The sequence below is a fragment of the Ochotona princeps genome, chromosome 2 (genome assembly GCF_030435755.1).
Source record: "Ochotona princeps isolate mOchPri1 chromosome 2, mOchPri1.hap1, whole genome shotgun sequence".
NCBI lineage: Eukaryota > Metazoa > Chordata > Mammalia > Lagomorpha > Ochotonidae > Ochotona > Ochotona princeps.
This window is the reverse complement of record NC_080833.1, coordinates 73,583,084-73,598,435: the sequence shown is the minus strand read 5'-3', so window position 1 is coordinate 73,598,435 and position 15,352 is coordinate 73,583,084. Positions and strand designations below refer to the sequence as shown.

The 15,352-nt window shown below is 42.4% G+C and overlaps 1 long non-coding RNA gene across 1 annotated transcript; it reads left to right on the top strand.

Moving 5' to 3' along the window:
• The first annotated feature begins 2,992 nt into the window (after nt 1-2,992).
• LOC131479579 (uncharacterized) lies at nt 2,993-7,767 on the top strand. Its single transcript, XR_009244983.1, has 2 exons — nt 2,993-3,294; nt 7,570-7,767. It is a non-coding gene; the product is annotated as an uncharacterized LOC131479579 (long non-coding RNA).
• Nucleotides 7,768-15,352: the final 7,585 nt, after the last annotated feature.

Below are 15,352 nucleotides of genomic sequence, written 5' to 3'. Positions count from 1 at the left end.
ATACTAATTGTCCTATTTATTAAACCTCCTTCTGATACCTGGAGAAAAGACTTGCCTTGGGACAGTGTCTGCTTCCTTGGCCCTACCCTGGGGAAGGAAGACTATCCATGGGCTAGCTTGCTGTTTGGGAAAGCATAGGATCTGGCGCAGAGCTGTCCTCTTTGCAGAATGCAAACAGCTTATGAGACAACATAGGGAGCAGGGTGCAGTCCCTCTGAGGGTTCCTGACACCCCAGGTGAAAGTCAGACTCACTCTTGGCAAATCAAGTGTCTGCAACTGGCTCCAGCCAGCCAGCCCTGGAGACTCTGAGCACATGCCTCCATCCATGGTTCTGTTAGACTTCTGTCTGGAATTCCTCTCTCTTCCCCTTCCTGACTCTTCCTTACCCACCACCAATATTCCATTCAGGTGTCATCTCTCTGGGTAGCCTGGAAGGTGAGCCAAATGTTGCCCCTCTACATCTCCATGGCATCATATACCAACCTCAGGTGCTACACTCTTATTTCCTGAAATGCATGATTCATGGGCATTATTTGTTAAGCACCTGTGCCTGTCTCCATGCTAAACATTTCCTGTCATCTATTTGATCACGCAAGGTACTATGAATATTATTCCCATTTTACAGATGAGAAAAGTGAAGGGCAACAATATTTAATCTTACAACTGGTTGATGGCAGAGTAGGGATTTAAAAACAGAACTTGCTGCCTATCCTGATCCTCCTATCCCAAACTATACTTGCCCCAGGTTATCTCAAGCACCTTCTGTTCTCCATTTCAGTTTCTACCATGGTAGCACATGCCCCAACATTTTAGTTCCTGGACAAACACTGCTGAATTACCATCACTGGGAGAAGTGTATAAGCAACTAACTAGCTCAAATGGGGACAAGAAGAGTACACTGGCCTTGTTAGCCTGCCATTGTACCAGTTGACTCCTGTGATTTGTCTTGGTGACGACAGAATTGATATGTATTTTTAAAGACAGTCAAAGCATTTAAGCAAATCCTTGGTGTCATGCTGACACATCAGTAAATGTGTTGTCTTCCTGGATTCAGGTGTTCTTTTCACTGAATTCAGTCAAACTAGTTCTGCATACTGACACAGGAGGTGTAACTTACAGCGATGCAATTGTTATGCATCACTGCATAATCACTTCTGTCATCTATTGCTGTCCTTCTCCATCAAGGCTGATGCAGCCATGGAGGAAGCATGTGTGTGTGTGTGTGTGTGTGTGTGTGGCTCAACATTCTGTGTGAGCCGACTGTGGTGGCAGAGCCTGTTCACCTTAGGGTAACCACTGTCCTTTCTCTCAGGCAAATGGCAGCCCTACGCAGCCTTCTCCTTCTTCACATTCAATAATCCATGCCCATCTAGTTTTCTTCTTCCATGTCTTCATCCCGTTCTTCCCCATTGACGTTGAAACTACCCTAGTTCAAGTTTTGCCCAAATCCCTGTTGGCTTTAGACACCAGTTGGTCCAAGTCATTCTGCATGAACCACCCCATCATACACCCAAATTATTCCCTAAGTTGACTTCCCTAACATCTCACCTCTTCTGACCTTCAATAGCTATTCAGAGCTTCTGTCTGTCTTTAGGATAAAGTCTAGAGTTGCTAAACATCAGCTGACTCCACCTCCTCTTTCAACATTGTTTTCCTCTAAAATACAACTACCCTGCCAGTGTTCTCACTGATGCCCAAACAAGTCATGCCCAGCAATGGACCCCAGGTCACACAGCCCTGCCCTGTCTTCAAGGTCCAGTTCAATGCTCTTATCTGCAATCCCCAGGAACTTTTATTGTTTTGAACTCTCATGACACCACCTGACCACCTTACAATCAATGATCTGATGTCATCTTATGAGACTGTACATTTTAACTCTAGATATTTGTGTCCAATACCTTTGGAGAAATTATAAATTTTTGAGGCCAGACATTGTCTTTTCTGGCTGTGCCCCATAAGGACCCTAGAGTAGAGAGCATTTTAGCAATTGTTCTAAGAATGTTCATGAAGACTGATTGTGCACACTCCACTCCAGGCAATCCACAGTCCTCAGAATTCCCCAAATGTGCCATGGTATCCCTCTTTTCAGGGTTCCACATAAGACATCCTTCCCACCTGGACCGCTGAAGCTCACATGCCCTCCAATTTCAATTTCCCTGGAAAGCCACGTTAGCATCAGTTGATCCCGAGTCCTCCAGCAACTATGTGCTGATTTTCCCAATAGCTGTGTGAATTCCCATTATTGACGGAATGCTCTGTGTTGGTTAAGACTTTTTTGGTTACACGTGAGGGAAAACTGACTCACACTATGAAAAATAGGTTATGCATTAGCTCAGGCACCTGCAATGATCAGGGTGGAATCAGAGAATGGGGATCACTCTACTCCTCTCTCCCCTTCTCATTCTCTCCCTCTACTGGACTCTGCTTCATTGTGCGGATCTTAATCTCCATGAAGCAGAAAGCAGAGGGGTGAAAGTCACATACTTTATTTCCCTAAGACTTCTGTTAACATTATACCCCAAAATAATGTCTTTTTAAAATGTCAGTGATATGATTTACAAATTTTATGTTCATGGTCTTTACATCCTGATTCTCCCTTCATCCTTCTCAACATAGATTCATAAACTTTTAAAATTCATTGTTTATTTAAATTCAAAGCCACAGAGAGACAGATACAAAAAACATTCACTAGCTGGTTCATTCCCAAAATAATCACAACAGCCAAGATTGGACCAGGCAGAAGCCAAGAACTTTTTCCAGGTCTCCCATGTAGTAGTGCAAGGAACCAAGCACTTGAACCATCTTCTGTTGCTTTCCAGGCACATTAGCAGGGAGCTTGACTGGAAGTGAAGTAGCTTAGACCTGAACCAGTGCCCATAAAGGGTGCTGATATTACAGGTAGTAACTTTATCTGCTATGTCACAATGCTGGCCTTTCGTAAACTTCTTAAACACTTTGCAGTCCCTGCAAGCACAAAATCTTTCAGTGAGATTGCATTCCAAACATTGAAGTGGTATTCCAGAACTTTCCCAAGAGCCCCACCCCCTTTCTAGCTCAGATCCCTGCACCATTCTAACATGAATATCCTGTGCTCACCATCTGACCCATCCATCAAAACTTTAACAGAGCCATCTTCTGCCTCTTGGCTATGGCATCCTCATTGCCACGTTTCTCCAGCCTTTCTTCTCTACTGGTGCAGCCTTACTCTTTGTTTAGTGATCAGAGTGTTTCTCGATACAGAGCTTCTCAGCTCTCTAATTCGTAACGTGGGAGCCTGTCCTCCAAGCCAGCAGGTATGTTCTAACTTGTGATCTCGTCTCTCTTGTTTCCCTAGCAAACGTTTTCAGTTCCTCTAGATAAGGAACTTAGTAGCAAGGCCAGAAATCTTACATTGCAATTATTTTGTATTCCTTCCACTACTGAGCGTATAACATTGTACTAATTTCCCAACAAATATTTAATCTGGAAAAAAGACTCTCTTCCGACATAGCCAAAGAACACTAGGAAGATAAGATCTGTCTTCTAAGGTCTTCCATTCTTCCTTTCATTCAGGATAGTTTTGAGCTAAGAAGGCACTGAACTAAAGAGTGAATAGAGCTTTAATCAAGAAAATCCTAGCCTGAGAATTGATTAATCTCTTTTTTTAGTATAGGATTAGGAGTTTATTTAGGGAAAGCAAAGACACAATAGAAAAATGGTGATCTCTTGAATGAGTTTCTTTTTGCTGTAACTTTATAATTTACACTGAGGTGTTAACACGAGTCCACAAGACACATTCCTCTTCAGACACAAAGGCAAAATCCCATGACAGGGGAGTTGTGGTTCATGCTGATGTTCTGAGAACAGATCTGCTTCGCTTGCTTCCAAATGTTCTATGGAAATGGTTGATGAAATGTCAGTCAATCGGTTAAAACACCCATGTTAAAACACCTACATTGATGTGTCCCAGTTCAATTTTTGGCTGTGGCTCCAGATCAGGACAGACCATGGAAGGCAGTGGCTATGACTCAAGTAGCTGAATTCCTGCCACTTACATGGGAGGTATGCACTGAGTTCGCAGCCCGTGGCTGCAGCTTCAGCCCAGTCATTGCTGATGGGGATGAATTAAAAAACGAGACATCTATCTATCTATCTCTTTACCTGGTATAGACCTGGTACATAGACATACATAGAGTTTTCACTTCCCTCCCCCATCTCTCTGCTTCTGTAATAATTTAATTAAAATTTTTAAACAAAAATAAAATAATGAAACCCAAAATTGTTCAAGAAAAGTAGAATGCATCATAGATGAACTAGAAGTGGAGGCATTCCTGGATGATAAAAAGCACACCAGACCAGAAAGAAATAAGAACTGAGGATGCTGCAAGCAAATTCTGGACAAGTTCCAAACTCAGAGTCAACAAATGCAAAGCTGAGGATAGGGGGAGGTGGCAGAGTGGGGAGTGAGAAACCAGAAGAGCAATTAATTAAAGGGCTGCATTTGGAACAGCTGAACAAAGCTAGCAAACACCCCACCAACACTACCCAGGCCTGCAGATTGGCTAACATCTTAGTGCCTTTTTCCTTCTGGTAAGTGCATGGAAAATTCTTACAGGAGGGCAGTGATATGCCTAGAGTGATCCATGTTAGATCTGGGCACGGAGGTTTAGTAGAGTAGAGCTGGGGGCAATTCTAGACTTTAGTAACAGATGCCAAGGACAGAACTGTGAAAGTAGAGCTGCCCAGGTCATCCTGGGCCACCCAGATAGTTGTATTTTATGCCACAATACCCACATAACTATTACTAGTTTTCTTTTTGCTCTCAAAAATATCCCAGTTTGAGTCGTGAATTTTGTCATCGCCTTTTGCATCAGGGACATAGAGTGAAGGCATGTCTCCCAAGCCAGAGCTCAGGCACTATGTAAGCCTCTGACCCTCTCCAGGCTAATCTGTGCAGATCGTCATCCATCCAGAGGACTCAAGTCATTTGGCCAGCACAGGGCACAGATGCCACGGTAAACACAAATGCAAACGTGGATTCTAATATGATTTGCCGTACTAGATGTTCCAGAATCTGCAACTGGCATCTTAAAACATTGTCGTTAAAATGAAAATCAGATTTTAAAACCATCTTACAGAACTCATAGTCTCTTAAGAATATATATGGGGACATATTCCAAGAATCACTAAATTTTTTTTTCAAATTATGAAGAAAGGAAGGAAAACAAATCCCTCAGGGAGAAGATAGATCATTCGGAAAAATAGAGGATAATTTTATTTGAAAATTCAATTAGTTTCAGAGGAAATTCAAGAGGACAAAGAATCCAATAACCAAAAACAAGATGCTGTTTTTCTTAAAGTGCTCAGAGGGGGAGAAAAAAGGAAAAGAATTCTTGGAAAGAGATAAACACAATGTCTAAATAAGAAACTTAATGGGCAATCTGAATAATTGAATGTGTTATGGACAACAAATGGAGATCTGGCAAACTCCAAGAAATCTGTCAAACCATGTTACAAGAAGACAAGACAATAAATGTAAGAAAAGGTAGAGATGTACGGAATCAGTAGCTGGGTAATGAGAATCCTGAGGGGCATAAGACAGAGACCACAGAAAGGAAAAAATAAACAAAGGCAATAAATAAGAAAAGTTCCCTCAAATGATAGACATGAATGTTCAATCATAACAGAGTCAGTAAGTGATGCGAAATGTGAATGAAAAGTAAAAATCCATTTCAAGCTTCATCCTGATGAAATTTCAGGAACCCAAGGATAAAGAGAAAATTTCAACAGACTTTCCAAGAAAAAAAAAAAAAAAAACAGCTATCCACAACAGACTAACAATAAGATTTGCCTAAGTTTTTCCATAACATTCGATGTTGGAAGCCAAAGAAAGTAATGACTTCATACTTAAAAGAAAAAGTTATGTAAAACCCAATTCTATATTTATCTGTAGGGGCAAATGGTAGTATATTTTCTTCACTTATTACAAGGGTCATGGGCCTATACTCCCATAACAAAAGACAGGTTATAGAAAATGTAGCGATTTTGTTTAACAAAGTAAAATGTGAGAGCCTTCAGAAATGAGGCGTGGAGGCCCAAGGAAAATGGTCTATTTTTATGCTCTGTCCGAGGAAAGAAGTACACGTATATGGCAAATATTCACTTGGACAAAAAGGGTCTGATTTCATGGGATAAACTGAGGGTCAAGTCCAGCGAGTTTAGTTGATTCAGCTCCTTAGTCTGAAGACAGGGAGAGGAAGAAATCAAGAAGAGAGAACATCATTGAGACTTCCCTTCTCGGCCCCTCCTTCCTCCTGCAGGTCAGTGCTTACCACCGCCCCAATCCATACTCCGGATGTTTTTTTAACCTCTGGCAGAACTAAAGCATGCATATTTGGAAGTATACAGAATGGGGACAAAATAAAATTGCAGAAAGTAAGGGCAAGGTCTGGAAAGTCTGCCTGAACGATTTCAACACGAGAAGGTAATTACTGGAGGAAATGTTTAGAAAAGCAAACAAAGGAGTAAAGACAGCACACAAGGAGTGTGGCAAGCAGCTTCTCCACCAGCGCGCCCAATGCCCACCTCTGCCTCTTGCCCTTTAAACCCAAGTACAGGCAGCTTGGTTGCGCAGTGAGTAACATTTGCATGACAATAGGAGTTTTTCAGATTTTTGAATAAACTGTGAGTTAAATAGAAAATACGTAACAAAAAAGCAAGATGCAATTTTAAAGTTTAACAACATGAAAATGACATAATTAATCAAAATGGAGAGAAAAAAGCTCCAATAAAGTGTACGTAAACTAACTTTTCATGAAGGAGATAAATAGAAATTTAATTTCAATAAATCATCAAGTGCAGATTTAAATGCAGATTAGTCAATGCAATAAATTCAAATTGTTCCCGCTGGTTCGGAGGAAAGCCCTTGCCTTCTGCGCTAGTGAGTATGGAGGAGTGAAAGTTCTTGGCAGGCCCAGGCCTCTCTACCTGGCCACTTTCCAGCCGCTTTCCTCCCAAGATCATGCTGTGACAGCAGCTATGTCCAGCTGCAGGATGGTTCTCCTGGTGGGACTTGCTCTCCTGAGGGGCAGACCAGGCTATTATCACTCCCGTGTTGTAAATGATCACAAGAATTACAAAGTGGTGTGTCGCAGAACTTACACAGGGTATCTCTCCTTCTCAGGCTCAGGACAAGGAATGAAAAGGCTTGCGAATCCGTGTACTTGATGACGATGAGGCTGATGAGCAAGCTGTCAACCTTCACCTGACACACATCCTCAAACTGTTCAGAATTCTACGAACCAAAACACAGGAGAAAGCAACCAAACAGCCTTCTTCCTTAACCTGATTGATCTCCACAATGATTTTAAAAGCTAAAATACTTTAATATTAGTAGATGTTCTCTTAGTTTATTTACGAGGCCCTTTCTCTTATACAAACTTTCAGAAACAATCAGCTTAGTTATTCATCCACCAATTATGCAGTTAGTGTATCACCCAGACCTTTAGTAATTAGTTCTTGCAGTTTTTTTTTTCCCTTTTGTTCTCTGGCCTTTCACTATTTCAGCTTTTCTCACTCATCATTTCTAGTTATTTTGTAAAGAGTTTGAACTGGGAAAAAAGAAACCTTCACTAGTTTATTGTATTTCCTGAGAATTTCATCCCTGCAGATGACACATTCCCCCCACACCAGCAGGAGAAAGAATCAATGTTGGAAACTCCACTTCTGCAAAACTGTAACAGTTTTGAATAGCACTGACTTAAAGGGAAAATAAATCTTGATCTTTATCAAGGGAGTGTTTTTCTTTTGGGGATATGGGAAAGTTTTCTTTAATATTGTCCTATCCATTTTGTAATAAAACTGGGAGTAGGCATTAAAAAATATTACATGTACTCTCTGGAGAAGAAACAATATCCCTAAACACTAAATTAGGCAGTGGTTACTGACTAGACATGATGCACGTGTGTGTCCCTGTGTCTGTTCTGCCACATTCTCTGCAGCTTTGTATCAGAAAAGATCTTTCTAGAGCTTTCTAACTAATTGGCTGGGACTTGGGGGGAAAAAGAGGGGGCATTTTATTTTCAAACCCTAGCCTCTGGTCCTTCTATCTCCTTTTCAGTTGGAAACCAGGAGTTGGGTAGTATTGTTGGATTCACCGCTGAGGAGTTGAGGTGGTCACCGCATCATGAATTGGCCTTTCCTTCCAGTACTGCACCATTGCAATAATAATAATAATAATAAATTTAAAACACAGCTGCAGATTAAGAAAGGATTTAAGCAGAGAAGAGAATGAGCAGGGGAGATGACATGGGCGGCCAGAGTGGGTGTGCCCTCGCTGCCTGGCCCCAGCACCTGCTTGGGCATGGCTTAGCACAGGCCAGCTCCTGCCGCTGCGTGGAGACTCTTCTCCCAAGATACAGTCAGAGCTCACTTGCTCAGCATCCTCGGTCTTTGTTGACATGTTGTAAGAGGCTCCAAACATTCATCACGCCACCTAACCCACTGCACCCCCAGCCCTCCTCTCATATCACCATCTCCTTCTCCCCTTCTCCCTCTGCCTGTCCGTCACTGCCCCTGGAGTCCATTGCAAAATCTGCCTGCTTTCCCAGCCCCTCCTGGAAGTGCACACACAGCCCCAATCCCCAGCACTAACTGGTGTCCACATCCTCTGGGAAGGGTTTCTCACGTTGTCTTCCCCAACAACATATTAAAACAAACTGCACAGGAAGCGGAAGTGAAATTGGAAGGAAAAGCCTGGAGCTACAACCCTGCCTAGCCAGGAAAATGAGTATTTACTGAGTAACTGTGTCTCCAGGCCCTGTCTTGGGCCCTTAGTCTACAACCTCGCAGCAGCCCCGGCAAGCTGGAAAACAAAGCTTCTGTAATTTGCCCTTTACAGTGGTTCTTACTGGATAACTCCCCAAAATCTAGTGGTTTAAACCCATAATTTGTTATTTCTCATGATTTTGTGGGCTGACAGGCTTGGCTGGACTGTTGTTCTAACAGATTCTTAGATGACAGACAGAGCTGGCACATTTGGGATGCCACTCTCACTGGACTGGCACCTTTCTGGGTCACCTTGCTGGATAGTGTGAGGTGATGCGCAACAGGGCTGCTGGGAAGGCCAGGCCTTGCTCTCTTGCCCTGGTTGCCACGTCTCTCCACCTGCAGTAGACAAGCCAGGCTTCTTAGGAAAGAGGAAGAAAGAGGAGGAAACAGAAGCTGCCAATCTTGCTGAAGGCTAGGGCCAGAACTGGCGTGGCTGCATGGCCATGAAATACTCTTGATCCGAGCTATTCACAAACCAGGCTAGAGGCAACAGCACTTCTCTAAAAAGAGTGACTAGGACTTCACAAAACACATAACCTACTGTATTGTCCAGGTCACCAAGGCGGCTGACCCAGAATTTTTATTTTTTTTTGACACATTCTGATGCTCCTGAATTTGTGTGGTGTGGGACACAGGTCATGGTTCAATGAAGACCTAGCCTGTATAGGAGTTGACAGAAGGTCACAAAACAAGGACAAAGACAGTGAATGGCTGGGAAAGGAGAGGAGAGCATAAAGTCCCCTGAGAATAAGAATCCACATGAGAGATAGCGGGCAAACATTTAATTCATCAGTTAAGACAACCCCTGGCTTAGCTGGTGTTGTGGCACAGCAGGCTGAGCTACCACTTACAACACCATCCCATATTGGAGTGCGAGTTCACGTCCTGGCTGTTCTATCTCTGATCCTGCCCTCTGCTGATACACCTGGGATGGCAGCAGAAGATGGCCCAAGCTTTGGGTCCCTGCTACCTGTGTGGGAGACTCTTGAGTTCCAGTCTCCTGGTCTTGGCCTGACATAGTCACAGACTTTGTGGCTGTTGAGAGTGAGCTAGCACTTGGAAGATCTCTCTACCTTCTTTCCTCTCCCCCCGCCCCATCACTCTGTCATTCAAACAAATAAAATGAATATTTCACAAAACGACAATAGTTGGAGCACCCAAATCCCTTATCTGAGTGACAGGGTTCAAGTTCCAACCCCACTCCAAATCCAACACTGCTACTTATGTGAACTCTGGATCAAATATTTGGATCCCTGTCACCCATGTGGGAGGGTCAGGTTGAGTCCCTGGCCCCAGCTGTTGTAGGACTATGGGGAATGAAATTATTAGAGATGTCTGTCTCTATATTTTTCTGCCTTTCAGATAATTTTTTTTCTTTGAAGCATCCATACTAGATTGCATAAGTGAGCTAAGTGTTCTTCACCTGGGCCAAGCATCGTAGCCAACTTAGAGCCAGAGAAGATCATAGAGTCAGCAGAATATTGCACAGACATTTTGAATAAATGAGAGTGCCTAGTTTCTTCTTGAGGAGCCATCCCAGCAGATGAGACAGAAAGACAAACAAGAAAGACAAACAACTGCATCTTGTTCCTTGAACCCCACAATGCTGAAGATGTGCCACAATAGCATCCACCCACCTTCCACATCCAAGAGCAATACTTTTCCCCAGCCAATTCATTCATTAATGCCTGTATGTGACCAATTGTCACGGAGAATCTCCACTGTGTCACATACTTTAGAGGGCTGCGGATCCACCGAGTAAACACAGTAAAGCATCCTTCCCTTCGCAGAGCTGGAGATGGAACATGCCTGGCATGTTACTCTTGCGCCAAGGATAGGGAACAAGGGAGCCCCGTACCCTTTGATTCATTCATTCACCAATTCTTTTTTTTTAAGACTTATTTTATTTTTATCTTAAAGGCAGAGTGACAGAGAAAAGCAAAGACACACAGAGAGAGGTCTTCTATTCGCTAGTTCACTCCTCGAATGAATATACCGTGGGGGGGGCTGAGCTGACCCAAAGCCAGGAGCTTCCTATAGGTCACCTACATGGGCACAGGGGCCAAAGCATTTGGACCATCCTCCACTGCTTTCCCAGGTACATTATCAGAGAGCTGAATCAGAAACTGAACCATCAGGACATGAACTGATCTCCATATGGATGTCAGCACCACAATACAGAGGCTTAGCATACTACACCACAGTGCCCGCCCTGTCCACTATTTCTTGTTAAACATGTACCACTCACCAGTACATACTCAGCATTGGTTCATAAGGTGATCTGGGGCTGTCTCCTCTAGGGAATGACCACCCAGAAAAGAAAACAGGCAAACAGAAGTCCCTGCAAAGCAATAAAAACATGGTAATGGCAAAAGCATGGCCCAGCAGGCAAGCTGCTCAGCTGAGCTGAAAATGTCTGTTCTCAGTCCATCTGCTGATGGATCAGGGAGACAAGGGTTGTGTTTTGTACTTGAAATAGAATCTGCCCATATCCTCAAATATTACAGAATCATAATTTTTATTAAATGCAAATTTTATTATTGCACTTTAAAGTGCGGGGTAAACTGCATAACATAATCACCACATGACGATCACTTTGAATTAGTATTGCAGATACTTCCTACTACTTAATTATTTATTTTTAAAATATATTCCAATATTTTAATTATGTTCAGTTAAGTGTACTTGAATATTTGCAGCACTCTGCATTATTTATATTAGAGAAAAAGCAGCCTAAATCAACTTGCTCTGGCATCCCATAATTTGTGCTTGCTCATCTCTTAAATAGATTTATATATAGCTATCAAATGGTTATTCTGAATATGCTATGATTTTAAATTTTTATCTGAATTTTATTTTAATGTAGCACAAAAATAAAATTTATTGGGTTCTTTACACTGGTATGTGTCTTATCTGATTTTTCATATCCAATATTTGCAGAATACTAACTGGAGCTGCACACTCGTCGATTAAGTCAAATATGTAGATTTCATGATGCTCGTCCTAACCCCTACTCCACCCAGCCCCTACCCCAATCTTGGAACTCCTGTGAGTTTGAGCAAAGCTCCCTAGCAGTACAAGGGAAAAGAGGTTGGGAAATCGTGTCTGCTTGGAACAACAACATTACCACCAGGGAGAGGGCGAATGTGTGATTCAAGGAAATTCACTCTCCTATACCAAAGGGAAAGGAAGAATCTAGAAATGGGCACTGACACAAACATAGGCTGTATTATTGTAACCAGCCTGAAAAATAAACACAGGCTGCTTTGCTGTTTGGGGTCTATTCTAATGTCTCATCTGGCTTCTCAATTCATTTCCAAATCAGTTCTGAAGAGAGGATAAAAAATATATTAAAGTTACAGTATTTCAATAACCCTCTTTATGGCACACAAATCCAATAGACAGACACTCACTAAAGAGATTACAGCTTGAATACTTAATCCCAATTTGGATGTTTTTAAACAAGGCAAATCTGGCCTTAAATGCAATGCGCACAATTTAGCTAAGTATAAAACATTAATGCACAAACATGACTATAAATAGAGCCAGAGAATCTGGCAGGTGGAAGCTACCCAGTGTCCACCTCTGCACATTACTCTCCCCAATCAAAGTCTGGGCGAGTAATGAGCGTACCCATTTCCAGGTCGAAAGAACAGGTGGATCGTGACGGCCCATCTCAAAACCTGGGAAGGGAGGCTGCTTAGATTGACAGACACGTCAGAAATCAGGGCGAGGTTAGCAGCTGTGCTTGCTGCGGGTCTGGCGTCCCATCCTCTCCTGCTTTTCTTGGATTCCAAGAGACCGATGTATTCTCACTGCTCAGCAATGGGACAGGGAATGTAGTTTTCACCAGGGCAGCATGGACTCACATGTCAAATTACCTGGGTTCAAATATCTCTCCCACCTCAGCATTGTTATCTAGGCCACCTTGTATACATTGCTGCATCTCTCTTCCCAATTTCCTCATGTGTTTCTGTGACACATAGTGGTATAATAAGACCTGGGATATGAAGTCCTTGTGAAATTAAAAAGTGCTTGGAGCAATGCTTGCTTCATAAGGAAGAGGTTTAAAAAACCAACTTCCAACACAGCTCTACGATGGCAATTTGGGGCTGGGGAATTATTATCTCCTTTACACATCATACCTTCATCTATCCTCCTCTCCTTCCTTTTCCAGTCTCTGTTCAAAATAAGTGAATTCAGTAAATGTTTGTTGGATACATGAACTCCTAGGCTACTAACCGATGACAACATCACCTGTTAAGATACTCAGCACATCCAAGAGAGATAGCATGTGAGGGATGGCATGCTCTGCGCTGCTCCTACCACTGCCCTTGCACACCTTTAACAGAAAAAATACTACACAAAATACAGAAAGAATGGAAGTAGAAATGAAAGAAGGAAAGGAGGATGGGAGAGAGATAGAGAAGAAGGGAAACAGGTGGAGGGCAAGAACACACCCTTGTGTCCTCGGGGAAACCAGCAACTAAAATCACAGTGTTGTGGTAAAAAAGAGAACGTGAAAATAACAACTGTGCTTTGTTAACTCAAACTCAGGAGTTAGCATTTTATACTGATTATGGCAGTAAAATTACAAATTCCACATGTTAAAATGTCTTGTTATAGGAACTTCACAATAATAAACACTTCTATTCTTCTCTTCCCATAAGTGGAAGTAGAATCCTCACAAGAACTAGAAATGCCAGTTAAACAACTCCCTAGGGTTTTGTTTCTTTCTCTGGAAACTTTAATAATTTCATCAGAAATTGGTCCTATTAAAATATCACAGTGCATCTTCACAAAACAAAAACCCGCTCCTCCCACTCGAGCTTCCTCCTCTAACTCTCGCGGGGGCCAATCCAAGCTTGGATATTTCCTGATGTGTCTGGCTGTTGCCTTGGCCCTACACAAGAAAAGTGAACAATGCGGAAGGAATGAGAAGACAGGACATGGGAATTCTCACCCCCTCTCTGATCTCTGAACTCTTTGACAAGCTTCTCTCATTATTAAACACAACCTCTGTTTTGTAGTTCATTGCCAAGACTCACCAAGAAATGCACTAGCAGTTTAGTTGGTATACAGCAAGTGCTCAAAAAAAAATGGTAGCATCAATATTGTTTGCATTCATAATTTCCCCAAGTGCAGACATGATTGTGGACAAGTCAATTCACTTTGCTTAGTTTCCTTTGTTTTATCCATAAAGCTGTGATTCTGACAAGCTTCTAAAGTCATTTCTGGCTATATGACCGATGTATTTATAAGTTTTCCATTTTTATAAAATGCTTTTGTGTGCATCCTAACATTCATTTCTCACTACCCTTGGGGGATAGGCAGTGCTGTTTCCCATTTAAAAGTCACGGAAATAAGCCAAACCAAGAAAGATAAATTCCACATGTTTTCTCTCACATGGGGAAGTTAATATATGGAGATAGTATAAAAATGGTGCGGATGCCATATTATTTGGTATACAGATCATAATAAATGTTGTCTTCACTGAATTATTCCCTGTACATAATAATATACCTCCTTTTCTCAGTTTATGAATTCCAAGTTATGTGATAGAATGTTCCCTGCTTTTTTTTTATTTAAAAAATCTGTTTATTTGATCAGGCAGAGCTACAGAGCTAAGGAGAGAGAAATCTTCCCATCCACTGACACCCCCAGATGGCTGCAACAGTCCAGGTTGAGCCAGCCCAAAGCCAGGGGCCTGAGCTCTATCCAGATCTCCCACAGGAGCAGCAGGGGCCCACGCAACTGCACCATCTTCTACTGCCAGGACGCTGAATCAAAAGTGGAGCATATGGGACTCCGAACCGCACTTACATAGGATGCACTGGCACAAACAGCAGCTTAATGTGCTGTGCCACAACCCCAACCCCAATATTCCCTGCTTTCAAGAAGAAAATAGTATATGTGTGTGTACATGTACAGCATCCACATATGAAGCCAACATGCCAGCATGTTTTTTTAAAAAGCAGGCATAATGTCTACTCTTTTTCTAGTATTAAATAATTATTTAAATATTAAGAAAACACAGACTAAAAAATCACTAAGAAAATGATCCAAAGTAATTTAGATAATTCAGGTCACTTGGTAAAAGAAGCAGCAACTCAAAGTCTTGCTGACACCAAAGCCATGTTTCCCAGTGCCTTGTTCCAATGCACTCTCCAAGAAACAGGCCACCGTCCTGTGCTTCCCAGCCATGGCCAACACTCACCCAGCCACTCGCACATTCAGCAAATATCTATTAGTTGCTAGATACCCAGATGAATGTTAAGAACACAGCACTGATTTTATAAGATACGTTCAGGGGCCAGCACCAAGATGTAGTAGGCTAAGTCTTTATCTGCCACACCAGCATTTTATATGGGTGCTGTTCATGTCCCAGCTGCTCCAATTCTGATTCAGCTCCCTATTTGTGGCCTGAGAAGGCAGTAGAGGATGATCCAAGTCTTTGGGCCATAGTTCCCACATGGGAGACCTACAGGAAGTACCTGGCTCCTGGCTCCTAGCTCTAAACTGGCTCAGTTCCAGCCGCTGTGG